Raw genomic sequence first — 16,153 nt, 5'->3', positions numbered from 1 at the left:
TGTTGAAATCACTGTCCAAAGCAAGAACACTTACTAATGGTGGCCATACATACCTGTGCTCATGTGACAGTGGATACATAACAATGCCTGTTGGTAGCTATGTTCAAATCGTACAAGAAAGCTTGTAGTATGTTGCGTGTATGTTTAGTTATGTACAGCTAGAGCAAAACCTCCTTCCTAGAGACTGGGGTGTGTGCATCTTGCTGTGGTAATGGGCTGTAACTTGTATAGTATCATTTATTGCCATTCGTGTCTTCCCACTTTACTACAGGCAAGCCAGTAGTACGCTAGCTGCAGGGATCAGCTCCAGAGCTTCACAAAATACATGAGCCTCTGTTGATCAAGTTAGATGATCCATCAGTGTTAGCTGTATCTGAGGAGGGATCAGCTATAAACCAGCAAGGTCAGAATGCCATCCTAAAACAATTTGCTACTGATAAAATTTGCTTTCACTCATGTAATTAATTCTGTTGGCTTTCCTGGGATGTCTAGATGTAAAAGAAAACAGAATTTGACTCCTGCTTTCATTTTGTGAGTCAGGCTCCACATCTGTGCTCTTTAAGATATTACACCATAAAAGACAAGCACAAGGTCCAAGTTCCACACACAAGAGAACTATCTGAAACCACAGAAATAGATTGTACCCTAAGGAGGGCTGATGTATTACTAACATGGGCAAGACTCGCCAAGCTACAGATGAATAAAATAGAAGCATTTACATAAAAATACATTTTAAATATGAAAAAAGGCCAGGAAAACTGAAAGAGAATGATAACCTTTCTCTTTTGGTGTCATTAAGCCTACATTTAGCCAGTTTGCCAATTTAAAAGATTCAAACAGCACAATACATGTCAGAAAACATTGGTTAGTTCTCAGTAAAGGTCAGGTATTGCCTAACTTTATCTTATATACCATGCTTCTGAAAACATCAAAGGAGGGAAATATATATATATTGTTGATATTGAGGGGGTTTCTTTTTTTCTTTTTTCTTTTTTTTTTTTTTTTTTAACATTATGGGCAGAATTCCCTGCCAGCTACCTCTCAGTGTCACCTTTAACTCACTGTGCTAATGACATACTTTTGGGAAGTATGCTCTGAAACAAACATTGCAGTTGGCACAGAGCGGATTATTTTTCCTCCACTACTTCACCTGAACAGCAGCTGTTTCTTGATATGAAAATTTACATGGCTAAACACAAAGCATTGCCTCTGCTAATAAGCCAAGCAGGAATCTAAAGAATAAAAATAATCAAAGGTTTGCAGGTATATTGGACATATTTCTAATATTTTCCCAGCTATTCATTTTGCACCTATTTTATTTTTTTCTTCCTTGCACTTCATTTTTTTTAAAGAAAGAGTTTTTCATTGTAGGTAGTGCTTTACCTTCGGGGAACTGGCAGATCTCAGATCCTTTCAAATGAATTATCAGCCATGGATATGTTTAAAATTGTGCAGAGCATTCAAATTATTGACTGTTTTCTCCACCTGCTTATGGTAAAAATGATTTCATGATTCAGGAGTAGTACAAGTTGACTATAGTCAGCAAAAAGAATGATGAAAACCTCCCAGACATGTGGATACCCACTTCTGTTCTCTTATGTATTTGTTCTCAGTAACTCTGCACTTAGTTTTGCTCAGCTGCCATTTCTTTTCTAGCAATTAAATTTGTAGTTGGAAATATTTTCAAAATAAAACCTAGACAAAATATTGAGAAGAACAGATTACAAATTCTTATCTCAATATTAAAAATAGCAGTAAACTAATCAGGAAGTAAGAACGTGAAACATCTTATAATCTACCAAAACAATTTTTAGCCTCCATGTCTTAGCAACATAAAGTCGAGGAACAAGTTACCAGCTAGGAGTATGCTGTATACATTATTTTACATTTTAAAGAATTAATAAATATAAAATAATCACAGTCTATTAAGTCAGTTTATTAATGATAAGACATAAATTTATCTTGTATAGTATTTTGACTTATATACTAATTAAAATTGTCTGAAGTAGTAGACTTCACCCACATTTAAAAAACAGAATATGCTTGCAATAAACAACTATGTCTAATGCTAAATTGTCAGCTGTAACTGGCCAATTTCAAAATGTGAGTAGTAGTAGAATGAAAAAGTTAGGAGAAAAAGATATTTGCCTATAGTAGTTTAGAATCTCAGTTTAAAAATATAAAAGTAAAATTAGACCTAATTTCAAAGATGAGATTTGTGTTCAATTATATTTAAGGTGCAGCTTGTAGCTCTTTAACTCAAAGATCCAAATCTCACAAGATGTAAAACCAGACTTACATAACTGGTAAATGTTTTAAACATAGCTATAAAGAGTTAACAGAAGAAAAAGGAAAATCTTACACTGGTATCTGTGGATTAAACTGAAGAGAATACAGCTCTCAGGCACAGGATGGGAAAACAGAAATGTCTAAAGTGGATTCAGAGGTACACTCTCTTCTGTACTTAGGAAATCTATTAGCAAACTTCCCTTAACAAAGAAATGTCTTGTAACACTAGAAAGTTCCACCTTTATTTTTGAGAAGTATCTGAGTTATGTGTGTCTAGTCCAGGCTGGGATCTACTGATTACAGTTCACGAAGTTCAATATACCAGGCACACAACAACCCTTTACGCTTACTAGGCACCCATTCAAGCCTCATACTGGAGTAAAACCTTCTTTCTGCCTATCTTTAAGCAATTCACAAAGACACTTAAGTTCAAAACACAGGTTCTTCAAGTTCCTTCTGTGGTCAGGGAAGGCTTCCAGACAAGCCTGTCTGGATTTCAGTTCTCTGGAGGATTTTCTGCCTTGCTCTCTCTCTCCACTCTGACTCTACAAGGATGACGATGCTGACTTGGATGTCTCAGTTCAGCATCTAAATTATTTTGGATAAATGTGACCATTATGCCATAGATAATAAAGCATATGCCAAGAGGAGACCATCTATTAAATAAGATCTAGCATCTGTGTTCTGTGTTTAGAGTCATATAGGTTAAATAATTCTGCCATACATCCAACACCATTCTGCGGGTATCCTGCATTTGGCATGGAGCCAAAGGACTTGCTGACTTACTTGCCCAGAGGATCTCTTGATAATCCTTACAAAGTTGGGACCATGTAAGCAATAAGCCACTTTTTGTATTGCATTCAATTTCTGATTACTGGGAATGCTGGTATTATTAACTTTTAAGACAGACACAAGTCAGGAGACTTTCATGATAGTGAACTCTTCCTAGTCCCCATGCATGCTCCAGACATTGTTCTTATTCTTACTCTCCCACTGGCAGATGCCTACATGACCTTCAGGGTCAGATAGGATTCCCAGAGTTTGTCTGCTGACAGCTTGTGAAGCTGGTTCATGTGGCTACCATGTGAATGAAACAATTAGACATGCTCTTCATGGCTTAGGCTCCTCGGGAGAAGTCAAATTTAGTGGATGATTTTTTAGTTGATGTCACTTGTGGGTTCAACTCTTGTTGAGTTACTGAGGGTATAATTCAAGCTGTCTAGAATTGGGTCATCATCAGGTCCTTTAAAAGTGCTAATTGCTGATCCATCAGAAAAACATCGCTCCTCAGAAGAATTTCTAATGATCAAACAGTGAAAAACTGATTGAATTTAACTATCATCAAACTTGCAATGGTTTTCTTCCATCATGACTGATCACAGGAAATAATGAGTGGCACATAGATATTTCTTGAACTAGAAGGTGTTATTGGTTCCTGTGAACAGGTCTTTGATCAACAAACAATAATAAACTCATTTTAAACAAAATAATGTCTAGTTCAGCCTTCTTCTATCTTAAATACATGCAACAAGTAAAACTCCTTTACAGATTGACAGCTATAAAAATTAAGACAACAGCTCCTAAAGAACTTGGCCAAATATCAGAGCCAGGGCACAGATGATTCACATTTTGTGAGAGGTTACTCTTTGACTGGTTCCAGCTGAAGAGACATGCAGACTTTGGAACAATGTATACTCATGACGAGAAAAAGACAGGATGAAAAGCAGTCGTCCACCTGGTTCTAAGAAGGGAGCTCTGTGGGTGAAAAACTGACTGAGAGGATGACCAAAGGAAACAAAAAGCAAGGTCCTGTTCCTCTTGTGCTCAGGGAAAACAGGCTTTATGTGTAGGATGAAGAATCATCTAATCTTTGTCATTCATTTCTTCTCAAAATTGAGAGAGTCATGGGAGTTCCTGTCTACTGACTAACAGCTCAAAAAAGTAATGAATAATGGAAATCACAGAACTCTCACTAGGCTGTCTAGGAAATCATTTCTGTAAAAATATGTGATTGACAGTCAGTGGAAAACCCAAATTATTTAGCACATACTAGCAGATGTGCTACTGCTTGATTCTTCTTTTTGAAATACAATTCTGCTTCAGGTGGGAGAATTACAAGGGTTGTTTTTTATCCTACTTAAATGACATTAGCTTAATGATGAAGTAAGATCCCCTGAGATCAGGAGATCTTTTTTCCTCCAACACTAACTTCTTAACTATCAGCTACCTTAACTACTATTCTCAGATGCTGCTTACATATTCACAGGGGATCTGAAAGCTAATTTTTCTGTATGTCAGTACAAATGGAAGATAAGGCCAGTTTCTAGACAGAATACTTAAAAATAAATCTACATTTGTGATATGCTTTAAATGTTGTCAGGTTACATCTGTGTTAGCAAAGTAACAATGTCCAGGTTCATTTTCCAGTCCTGAGGAGAACTGGCACAGTTTTGGTTACGTCCGTATTACTAAACTGTCTCCAAGACAGGAGGTTTCATTATTCATAGACTCTTCTGGGAATATTCCCTTGTCTACGCTACCTCCTGAACTATTCCCAGGAACTGTTTGTCAGAGGAATTATTTAGTATGGTTGAAAACCAGGTCAACAACTATTTGCACAACTTTGTATTGCGGATACTCAAGTTCCAGCACCTGGATTCATGCATTGGCACTAATAACAGTTTGAATAGTTTTTGTCATGGAGACTTTAGGTAAGATCTTTCTTTGATTTTTAACCAATAGTCTGCTGGTTTGGGCCTGTATCCTAACATATGGAATAGTTTTGATTTTCAAATTAAATGGACTAGTGCTGTGTCTGAAATGTGCCTGCCATCAGCATGTTGGAAACCTTTCAAATTCTTCTCAAATAGAAACACTTTGTAAGCTTCCTATGAGTTGATGGTACTTTCTTAAATCTTTGTCTGTACTCCGTCTAAGCATCTATAATCCAGGGAGAGATGTTATTGTCTAACACAGTAACACTGTGGGTTGTGAATTTTTGCTGTCAGCCTAAAATATAATCACTTTGGGTTCCTTTCCTGGCTTTTTTTTTTTTTTTTAACCTCTGTTGTCTATTTTATAGATAATCATTCATAAAATAAAAAGAAAAATAGGGGGGTTATTTTCTTATTCATTCCACATAATGTAAGCCTGTTACTTGCACCCATGCAAGTATGCTCATTTTTCAGGCTCTGTAGGCTGTGGTTTTAGGGAAGGTGAAGTGAGGGGGAGTAAATCTCAATGTGCTAAATGTAGTGTCTATACTCTTCTAGTGCCTGGAGCCATCAGTTTTATGTGAAAGATGTGACTGTTAACAGAACTCTGGTGTCTTTCTGGAAATGAAGAATTGGGGGGGGGGGGGGAAATCTTTTTTAAGTGGTTTAAAAAACTCTTTCTTTCTTTCTTTCTTTCTTTCTTTCTTTCTTTCTTTCTTTCTTTCTTTCTTTCTTTCTTTCTTTCTTTCTTTCTTTCTTTCTTTCTTTCTTTCTTTCTTTCTTCTTTCTTTCTTCTTTTTCTTTCTCCCCCCCCCCCCCCCCTTAAGATATTCCTTAGTGATTTTATCATCTAAAGTTTTATAGCCCAGAAGTAAGCAAATGACTGGAATCAGCACCACCTCCATCTGTGCCAGTGCTTGATAAGGTGAGACCTCCCATGGCTGGTTTATTTAACTCACACCTTTGTAAAAGGTAAACTAGAATCCTTTAACTAATTAGATAAAAGTCCTTTATTTCCTGGGAGCAATTTAAATGCAATAAATATGTGGGGTTTAGCACAGGTTATAGTACTCCTTCCTTATAGTTGAAACTACTGCCAAACTTATTTTTTCAAGTAGCTCCCTAGAAAATTCTTGCCATCTCTTGTGTCTCCTAAGAAAAATTTCTGCAGTGCTTGGATAGGATTCAAACCCAAGTGGCTTTAAGTCAAGACATTTAGAAGGTTTCCTGATTTTTTAAGAAGCATTTTGTAGGCACTGCTGGGAGAAAAGGCAATTCCTTGTACTTAACTAGACCCACTGGCACATTTCTGCAAACCTGGTTTCTGGCTTTGAATAAGCCTTGAGGCTGTGACCAAGTAGAGTAATTTAGAATGGCCCTAAGCTATCTCCTGCTCTAAGAACATCGTTGGACTACTCCATAACAGAAATCCTTGAGTTACAGTAGTCGATCTGTCTACTCATGCTCATGTATCCAAGGAAATATTCATGTGATGCTACACCACTTGCCTTTCTTCAAACATAAATAACTCTTTGGGTTTCACTGAGAATGACATCAAATTTCCAGGGACCGCTAACTGACAGGAGTTTTACACATTCAGACTATGCCTAGGTTTATACTAGTGAATCAAAATACAGCTTGGACATGGGTGCCCTGATTTGAAGAGTGAAAGAGTTAAGTAGTATTGATGCAATTGCTAGAAGATTGTGTCTGGAATACTAATTTATTGGTATAGACATAGCCTCACTTCCATGATAAATACCACTTATTTACTCAGATGGAAGCTCCCACGAGGGGCTGTGAGCTGTTGGCAATGGTAGTTGGCTGCCTGCCTTGACGCACAGTGGGTTTCTGTACCAGCACTTATGGCATGTCACATTTAAACATCAACCCTGCAAACACCTGACCTAGACATAGCTAAGTGACTCCCCCATGTTCCAGGGAGCCAAATTGAGCTTGGGAGAAGCCTTAATAGGTGCTGATTAAGAGCAGCGTCTGTTCAAGCTTGTGTGTAACCCTCAATACCTATCCAGTACAGGCAATGGAGGCTTTGATTAACAGCTGAAATAACAGGGCACACAGTCATAGCTCTGCTGTGATCCACTGTTTCAAGGGAAGAATATAATCTCGGGTGTAAAGAATATATGAAAATGCTTGGGCTTCTCAATGCCTCTTTTTTTACTGGGCCACATTGCCACACTGGTCACAGTCCGGGAGTGCCAAGGTGCAAAGGTCTCATGTGTAAGATACAAGGTTTGGAATCAGGAGACATGAGTTTGATTTCCAGCAGCGTGAATGATTTTCTTTGGGTCATTAGAAAGGTCTGCACATCTCTATTTTCCTGTTTGGCCTCCCACATTTTTCTTTCTTGTCTGTTCCCACAATAAGCTCTTCAAAGATGACCAGTTTTTTTAACTCTGTTTCTTTATGTTTTCTAGGTTACTGTGGTTTTCTTTCAAACTCCGCATTTTGGAAAAAGAACAAGGCAGTTTGTTCTAACTTTCACGGGCTTTTATTGATTTATAACTGCTATGATTTATTACCTGCACTGCCTGATTTCATTTAACTAAAAACTCAGTCCAAACATAATGCATATAGCACTTGTCACAGAAAACATCAAAGGCACTTCTTTTCCTAGGAAAATCCATCCTAAGTAAGTAAACAAAGTGTGTTCCAACAGGAATTAAATATTGAACACTCTGGTATGGGCTGCAGGACCTGCAGCTGGAATCCACAGGAGAGGTAACCAACAGCTCCCTGCTTCCTTTTCAGCTCCATCAGCAAGATGTAGGCCACAGTTCAACCATCATCAACTCAAAGTCTGGGTGCAACTGGTTCACTTAGCAGCACCAGCTTCACCCAGATAAAAAATAAGGACATGAATGTACTTCTGATGATTCAAAGAGAACATATAATGGGCTATTTGTTAAAGTTTTATGCTAGCTGTGAAGAATAGGTGATTCATAGAATCATAGAATCATAGAATCATAGAATCATAGAATCATAGAATCATAGAATCATAGAATAGTTGGGGTTGGAAGGGACCTTTAAAGATCAGTCCTACAATGACCCTACAAAGAGCAGGGACATCTTCAACTAGATCAGGTTGCTCAGAGCCCCGTCCAACCTGACCTTAAATATTTCCAGGGGTGGGGCATCTACCACCTCTCTGGGCAACCTGTTCCAGTGTTTCACCACCTTCATTGTAAAAAATTTCTTCCTTATATCCAGTTTAAATCTACCCTCTTTTAGTTTAAAAACACTACTCTTTGCCCTGTCGCAACAGGCCCTGCTAAAAAGTCTGTCCTCATCTTTCTTACAAGCCCCCTTTAAGTACTGAAATGTGGCAATAAGGTCTCCTCGCAGCCTTCCCTTCTCCAGGCTGAACAACCCCAACTCTCTCAGCCTGGCCTCATAGGAGAGGTGCTCCAGCCCTCGGATCATTTTGGTGGCCCTCCTCTGGACCCGCTCCAGCAGGTCCATGTCCTTCTTGTGCTGAGGGCCCCAGAGCTGGATGCAGTACTCCAGGTGAGGTCTCACCAGAGCAGAGTAGAGGGGCAGAATCACCTCCCTTGACCTGCTGGCCACGCTTCTTTTGATGCAGCCCAGGATACGGTTGGCTTTCTGGGCTGCAAGCGCACATTGTTGGCTCATGTCCAGCTTTTCATCCACCAGTATCCCCAAGTCCTTCTCCACAGGGCTGCTCCCAATCCCTTCATTCCCCAGCCTGTATTGATACCAGGGGTTGCCGTGACCCATGTGCAGGACACTGCATTTGGCCATGTTGAATCTCATGAGGTTCACATGGGCTCACTTCTCGAGCTTGTCCAGGTCCCTCTGGATGGCATCCCATCCCTCAGGCGTGTCAACCACATCACTCAGCTTGGTGTCATCTGCAAACTTGCTGCGGGTGCACTCAATCCCACTATGTCATTGATGAAGATGTTAAACAGCACTGGTCCCAGGACAGACCCCTGAGGGACACCACTTATCACTGGTCTCCATTTGGACATCGAGCCGTTGACCACGACCCTCTGGATGTGACCATCCAACCAATTCCTCATCCACTGAACAGTCCACCCATCAAATCCATATCTCCCCAATTTAGAGAGAAGGATGTTGTGGCGGACCATGTTAAAGGCCTTACAGAAGTCCACATAGATGACATCCATAGCTCTTCCCTTGTCCACTGATGTAGTCACTCCACCATCATTCCTGACCTTAAAAACTCTTCAAAAAATTATGAACACCTTTGTACTAGCAGTGTTCGTACTGGTTAAGACTTTCACATCAGGTGACTATGATCATTTTTATCTTGCCCAGTCCTGAAAGCAGAGTTGCCATCATGTTGAGCCAAATGAGAAGGAAATACAGAGAAGGTGGAAATGGGGATGGGCTGCTTGGGGGACTACAGAGATATTGACTAAGCATGTAGAGGTGGAGTTAGGAAAGCCAGAGGCTAGCTGGAGCTGAAACTAGTAAGGTCTGTGAACAAAAATGAATGTTCCTTAATGTACAGCAGCAGCAGAAGGAAAACTAAGGAAAATGTAAACTTACTGCTCGATGTGCTCACCTAGCGGCAAAGGACACAGAAAAGGCAAAAGAATTCAGTAACATTTTTCTCTTAGTCTTTACTGGTAAGGTCTGCTCTCAGGCCTCTTTGGTCTAGTAGCAGAGGGTGTGAGAATGAACACTACTTATAGCAGAACAAGATACAGTTAAGGAACTCTTAAGCAAATTCAGCTGCATGGGGTAGGAAGAATTCAGTGATGCAGAAGGAACTGGCTCATTTCATTGAGAGGCCTTTCTCTGTCACCTTTAAAAAGTCATGACAATCAGGGAAGATTTCTGCTGACTGCAAAAATGAAAATCACATCCATCTTCAAGAAGGGCAAGAAGGAAGATCCAGGCTCAAACAAAGAAGCCAGAAACCTTCCTCTGATGACACCAGTTGACATGGCATGGCTCATGTCAGCACAGATTAACTCTTTTCTTGGAAAATGGGTGGTGTCCTGAACACTGTGTGTTTGAAATGGTTCCCGCCCTATTCTAACCTCCAAACCATATTCAGGCATTGCTTAGGTTTTATTTTGTTTACTGTATAGATATAGCCAGTACCGGTACAGATGTAGTCAAGGAGACTGTTTTGGTTTAACCCCAGCTGGCAAGTAAGCCCCACCCAGCTGCTCACTCACTCCCCCCAGTGGGATGGGGGAGAGAATCGGAAGAGCAAAAGTGAGAAAACTCGTGATTGAGATAAAGACAGCTTAATAGGTAAAGCAATAGCTGTGCGCACAAGCAGAGCAAAACAAGGAATTCATTCACTGCTTCCAATCAGCAGGCAGGTGTTCAGCCATCCCCAGGAAAGCAGGGCTCCATCACGCATAATGGTTACTTGGGAAGACAAATCCCATAACTCCAAATGTCCCCCGCTTCCTTCTTATTCCCCCAGCTTTATATGCTGAGCATAACATCATATGGTATGGGATATCCTTTTGGTCAGTGGGTGTCAGCTGTCTTGGCTGTGTCCCCTCCCAAATTCTTGTGCACCCCCAGCCTACTCGCTGGTGGGGTGGGGTGAGAAGCAGAAAAGGCCTTGACTCTGTGTAAGCACTGCTCAGCAATAACTAAAACATCCCTATGTTATCAACACTGTTTTCAGCACAAATCCAAAAGATAGCCTCATACTAGCTACTATGAAGAAACTTAACTCTAGCCCAGTCAAAACCAGCACAGAGACCCAAAGCCAAGCGCAAAGTAGGGTTGATGTAGCTAGCCAGTGACACGTTATCTCAGGACTAGAGAACAGGCCCTGGCCCTGTTTAGTTAAAATTACAGATGTATTCATTACTGCACTTATCAGTTAAACACACACAAAGGCACTCTGGGGACAAGCACATAGACAAGCAGATGGTAAATGTTTTGCTCATCTGAAGTCAACATTCACTCTAAACATCAGAACTTTTCTGAAACCCGTTGCTCTGTGGTACATCCCTATATGTGTGATATACTTTCCAGAAGCCTTTCCAGATGACAGCAATTTATTCTAAAAATAAAATTATTTTATCTGAGTACTGCAGATTTGACTATTTTATTAGTCATAAAATCATAGAATCGTTTAGGTTGGAAAAGACCTTTAAGATTATCCATCTTTAATAACTGGTTTGAACTGTTTATTTGTTTTATTTATTACTGTTATTTAATACATTTTTGTTTTACAATAAAAATACATACAGAATTCAATAGAGATAATTGTAAGCTTCCAAAAATTGTACAAATTCTGGTACAAGGTGAAACTTCCTCAGTATTCAAGTTCAGTATTGTTTCTTAAATGTGAATAATTTCATTATTCTTTAAAACAAACAAACAAACTGCCTATGAATGAATGTCCAGCAAAATACACAGAGCAAATCTAAAATCTAGGTTCAAAAACTGGTCACTAGGAGACTCTTAAAGTAATAATTCAGTATATAACAACACAAAATGCTACAGCTTATAGAACAGCAAAGCTGTGTTTCTTTGGGCATGGGGAATGGCAATATTTGAAGAAAATAAAAGATTTACATACCATTTATATAGGAAATGCACATCTTGCACTTCAGGCTGAAAGAAAAAGTATTGAAAACCACAAGATAATACAGTACAGTATTACAGCAATACAGTACAACACAATCCAGCATATTATCAACACTACACTGTAATGCTGCTTGTAATGGTATTAATAGCAAGAGAAGACATTTGGCTGCTAGGTAAAGTTTATTCCCTCTTAACTATATTCCTCCTCACAGAGTGGAAAAATATGATCTGACTAACCTATCTCTAGTAAAGTGAGGGAATAGTTTTTGGATCATGAATTAAATACTAGTTTCCTAGGAGACAGATTGATGCACAGGAGGCAGTGTCAGTCCTCCTCTCCGGAGCATTGCTTGCTATCAAGTGTGCTCTCAACCTACAATATTAAGCTCTGTTAATGGATCTGGGAATAGGAAGCCTGTTTTCTGTGTAAATGTCTTGAATTACTGAAGAGTAATTTAGGACAGTTTCCAGGTTACTTATGCTAGCCTTTGATATTCTCTGTAGAAGGAGAGTTGAGTAAGACCCAAGTACAGACTTTAAGAATGTATGTGTTACTAGAAGTCTGTGAGGTTATCTTGCTTGCATACACCACACAGGCACAATTGCAGGGGCGTGGGGGTGTTAATCTGCATATCTGAGTTGGAATTTCTATGTTCTGAGGTGTACATTTATGCAGCTTTTGCACTGATTCTTCAACAGAAGGTGAAACCTGTTTTCTTAATTATCCACAGGGGAGGTTGCAATGTTATATTCAAGAAGGAATATACTTTTCTTAAATTGTTGTCTTCTAAACTTTTTTTTTATTTGCTACTGATAATGTAACCTGGAAAACATTCAGTACAACTGTAATCACCCACCTTTGCTGTTATTTTGTGACAACAGTGGATGTATAGTTTATCTGGGGACAATTTGTTTACTTGCAATAAGCTGAATTTGCAGAGAAAAGAAGTTTAACTGGGTTTAAGGTACAGCTTATTACATGTATTGAACAGATTTCACAGTCATTAACCTATGAGCAATAGGATACAAGGTAGTTTCATTTTCCATGGCAAACTTCAAAAATCTCACCCAATTTTTAACACAGGAAAGCTAAGCCAAACCTTTTGTTATAATTAACAGTGACAAGCCTGGATATTCTTGTTATCTGTACAAATTATGAGACCTTCTAACAGGTAGCTAAATTTTTTACCTTAATGGGTTCTGCAGTCTTTTTTTACCTTGTTGGAAGAAAAGCTGTTGGATCTATTCTGTATTTCCCACTACAAATTCCATTTGGTGATTCCTCCTTGTGCCATGAGTTAGAGAGAACAGAAATATGTAGTTTGCTTTCCTCTTGCTGTTCATTTTTTGGCACACTTTTACTGAGAGCTTTTCTGATTTGTTTCCTGTGGTAAAACATCCCCTTTTTTCAACTTCTTTTCGAAGATGTTCTCATTGTCTTTATCATTCTCACCACCCTTTTACAAAGATCTTCAAAACCTGCCACATGGTCTTTGAATAACAGGTTGACTAGCACATCCAACAGTATTACTGATGAGACACCACCACTGATCTATTTAATGATACTATATTCTTGTATAATTCTCCAAACTGTCCTTTCTCCCCACACATATATATTAATTAGACACCTTCAATGAACTTGAACAACAATGTAGCTAATAATTTGGGGTGCATTTATAATAGCTCTTTATTCAGTGTAGATTCTCCAGCTCACGGTCCAGCTTACTCTTATTCTCTGGCAAGGAGAATGGGAAATGAAGAAGCCGTTTACATGTCCTATAACAAAATGCATATATATCTACGCAGGTTGTAAACCAACTCTATTTAGGTATTTGTAGATGTGAGTAGATATTCTGAAGCCAGAATAATTTGTGGTTATTTTTATACAAAATGAATGATTAAGCAAATTGACAGAAAGGAGACAAAACAGCTAAAGGAAGGGACAGATCTTTTAAGTTCTGATGTTTAGTTTGGACTTAGTCGACTTAGTCTGGACTTCAGTCAGTGCACTGGTGCCAGGATTTATGCAACTCTCATAAATTTAGGTGCTCAACTTGTCATCCTTCACTTACAGCACCTTAAATTTATGTTTTTACAGACATTCCTTGTAAGGAAGTTCTGTGAACTCAGTCTGCAGATGAATAACTAGAAGCTGGGGTTAAGTGATGGCAGAGTTTTCTATAAGTGGCTGCAAGCAACTTACTATGTTTTGTATAAGCACACAGAATCCTCATGAAGTTCATTAAATATAATCCCGCTTGCAGTGAAAATGCTAAGAGCTCAGCTGTGCTTCACAAGAAATGGCTTTTACACCTGGAATTTTGAAATCCAGAAGAAAAAGCCACTGAAGAAACAGTGAGGAACATCTGAGGAGGCTTAAACATTTAAAGAGGCCGGGCACTTGGAAGGAAAGAAATGAATAATGCTTCTTCAAATAATACTTTCCCAAGATCTGCTTATGCTTTACCATGAGATTTTCAGATCTTTCGTTGAAGATCTTGGCTAATCATGATCCAGCTGAACTTAAACTGAGACAAGGCTGCCTTGTTTGCAAGCTATTCTATAACTGTAAATGAAAAATGTGCAGCCAGTATAACTACAATTTAGAAGAGGAAAGAATTAACAGTATCACAAAGTGAAAGCCTGGTTTATAGCCTGAGATTCTCAAAAAAAAAGGATTATTTATCTTCACAAATCACTGGAAGAATTGCACTGACACAGACATCCCCTCAAAAGTGTTACTGAAGGAGTCCTAAGGTTGCAGGTCTGCTGTGATCTCCAGGTTCATCCTCATCACTCAATGCATATTAAGCACTGCCTCACACTTTCAACTTCACAGAAGAACAAGTGTTTGTCCTTTATAGCGCTGGTGCCCCAAAATGTAACAGTAATGTGAGAGATTATAATAATTTGTTTACACATATGACTCTGACAGCTTGCAGCTTGCTCATAAACACAGGAAAAGGCAAGGAAGGTCCCTGTGCTGATGGGTTTCCAGTCCGTTGGTCCGAACCAAGTCATGTCTGCACTGGCACATGGCTGAGCTCATTCAGGGTCCACTGGGGTGCTGCACAATAGGTGGGTAAGTTTGCATATGCCTTTGCATATGCACAGGACTGATCCTTTCACAATTGCCTTTACCAGTAGCAGAGACAGTCCTTAAATGACTTCTTCCTCTTCCCCTCCACAGGTAATAGGATCACCCTGCAAAGTACACACACATCTTTATTTTACATCATAGATGCAAAAAGATTTTAATAGCAGACAGAAATATAATTATCTGAGGTTCAAAATCTGTCAAGTAGCAAAGGGGAGAGAAAAATCTGTCCTTAATCATAAGGACTAGTATTCTCAGGCATGAGAACTGAAGCTAGATTTCTCTCATAAAATGCAAGGTGACTTGACAGAGATACAAAAACATGTGTTTAATTCACTAAAAGACTTATTTGATATTCAGGCTAGGCTAATTTCTGCAGTACAATGTTGATCTGTATCCAGGCTTTTTAACATTTCTTTTCCTTTTTGGTGGTTTTTGGCATTTTTTTTTTGGTTTTTTTTTTCATTTTGTTATCTTTTCTTCTTTTTGCAAGTTGAATTATTGGTTCACAGTGTTTAACAGAGTAAATATCTGAGCCAGTCACTGTCTAATAGGACGCTGGATAATGAATAGTACTGACAGTATTCTTTGATGCACAGCCAAGCAAGCTAAGGCTTACTGAGATATACAACTGACAGTAAGAGATGAATACAGAATGTAATATTCAATACTTGAGGAGCTGGAGAAGACCACTAAAGGTTCTAGCTTTAGGGATTCTGTAGAAGAGACAAAGTCTGTTTTTATTTATTTTTGGCCCAGCATCATCTTAGAGCCAGAACAATCAAGCTATTCACTGATTTGGCATTCAGTTTCAGACTTCTTGCTAATAATCTTCGTAGTAAATATACATTTTATAGATGCAGTAGCAAACTGCAGAATAAAAACTAGTCAGTGCAGTTTATGCTGGCACACCAGTGCACTTTCATCCCGTAGACTGAAAGATTAGAATCCTGTTCAAGAGGGGTCAGATCAAAATCTGTAAAAAATTATTTGTTTTCTTCAGAAATTGTATGCCACTAAATCTTCAATTTCTGATGCAGAAAACACGTTTTTGTATCACAAAAAGCCTTAGAACAACTAGGTAAATTACTGCAAAGTTTTGCATGTTGCAGCACAAAGTAGTGTATAGCCACTTAAAAGCTCATTAGCATTTCCTTGTATAGTTAAGATAAATATTCATGCAGCAGTTCATTAAAAACAGGACAAAAATAAGATCTTCCCTGTTACCTAAATGAAATATTTTATTAAGCTAGAAAAAATATAACATAGGTATGGAATAAACTATCTAGGCAGCAGTAAAGTTTTTAAATGCCACGTGAAAATATAAGTGCATAAACAGAATATGAAATCACACCTTAAGAAACAAAATAGCAAAGAGTGGACAAAGACATGGTTGAACTACTCTCATAACAAAGTACTTCTGTCTTCTTTTCTGATGACAGTGTAAAAATGGAAATCTCAAGAGGTCATATTGTAG

The sequence above is a fragment of the Pelecanus crispus genome, chromosome 3 (assembly GCF_030463565.1).
Source record: "Pelecanus crispus isolate bPelCri1 chromosome 3, bPelCri1.pri, whole genome shotgun sequence".
NCBI classification, from domain to species: Eukaryota; Metazoa; Chordata; class Aves; order Pelecaniformes; family Pelecanidae; genus Pelecanus; species Pelecanus crispus.
The sequence above is the reverse complement of the archived record's forward strand: the minus strand, read 5'-3'. Positions refer to the sequence as shown.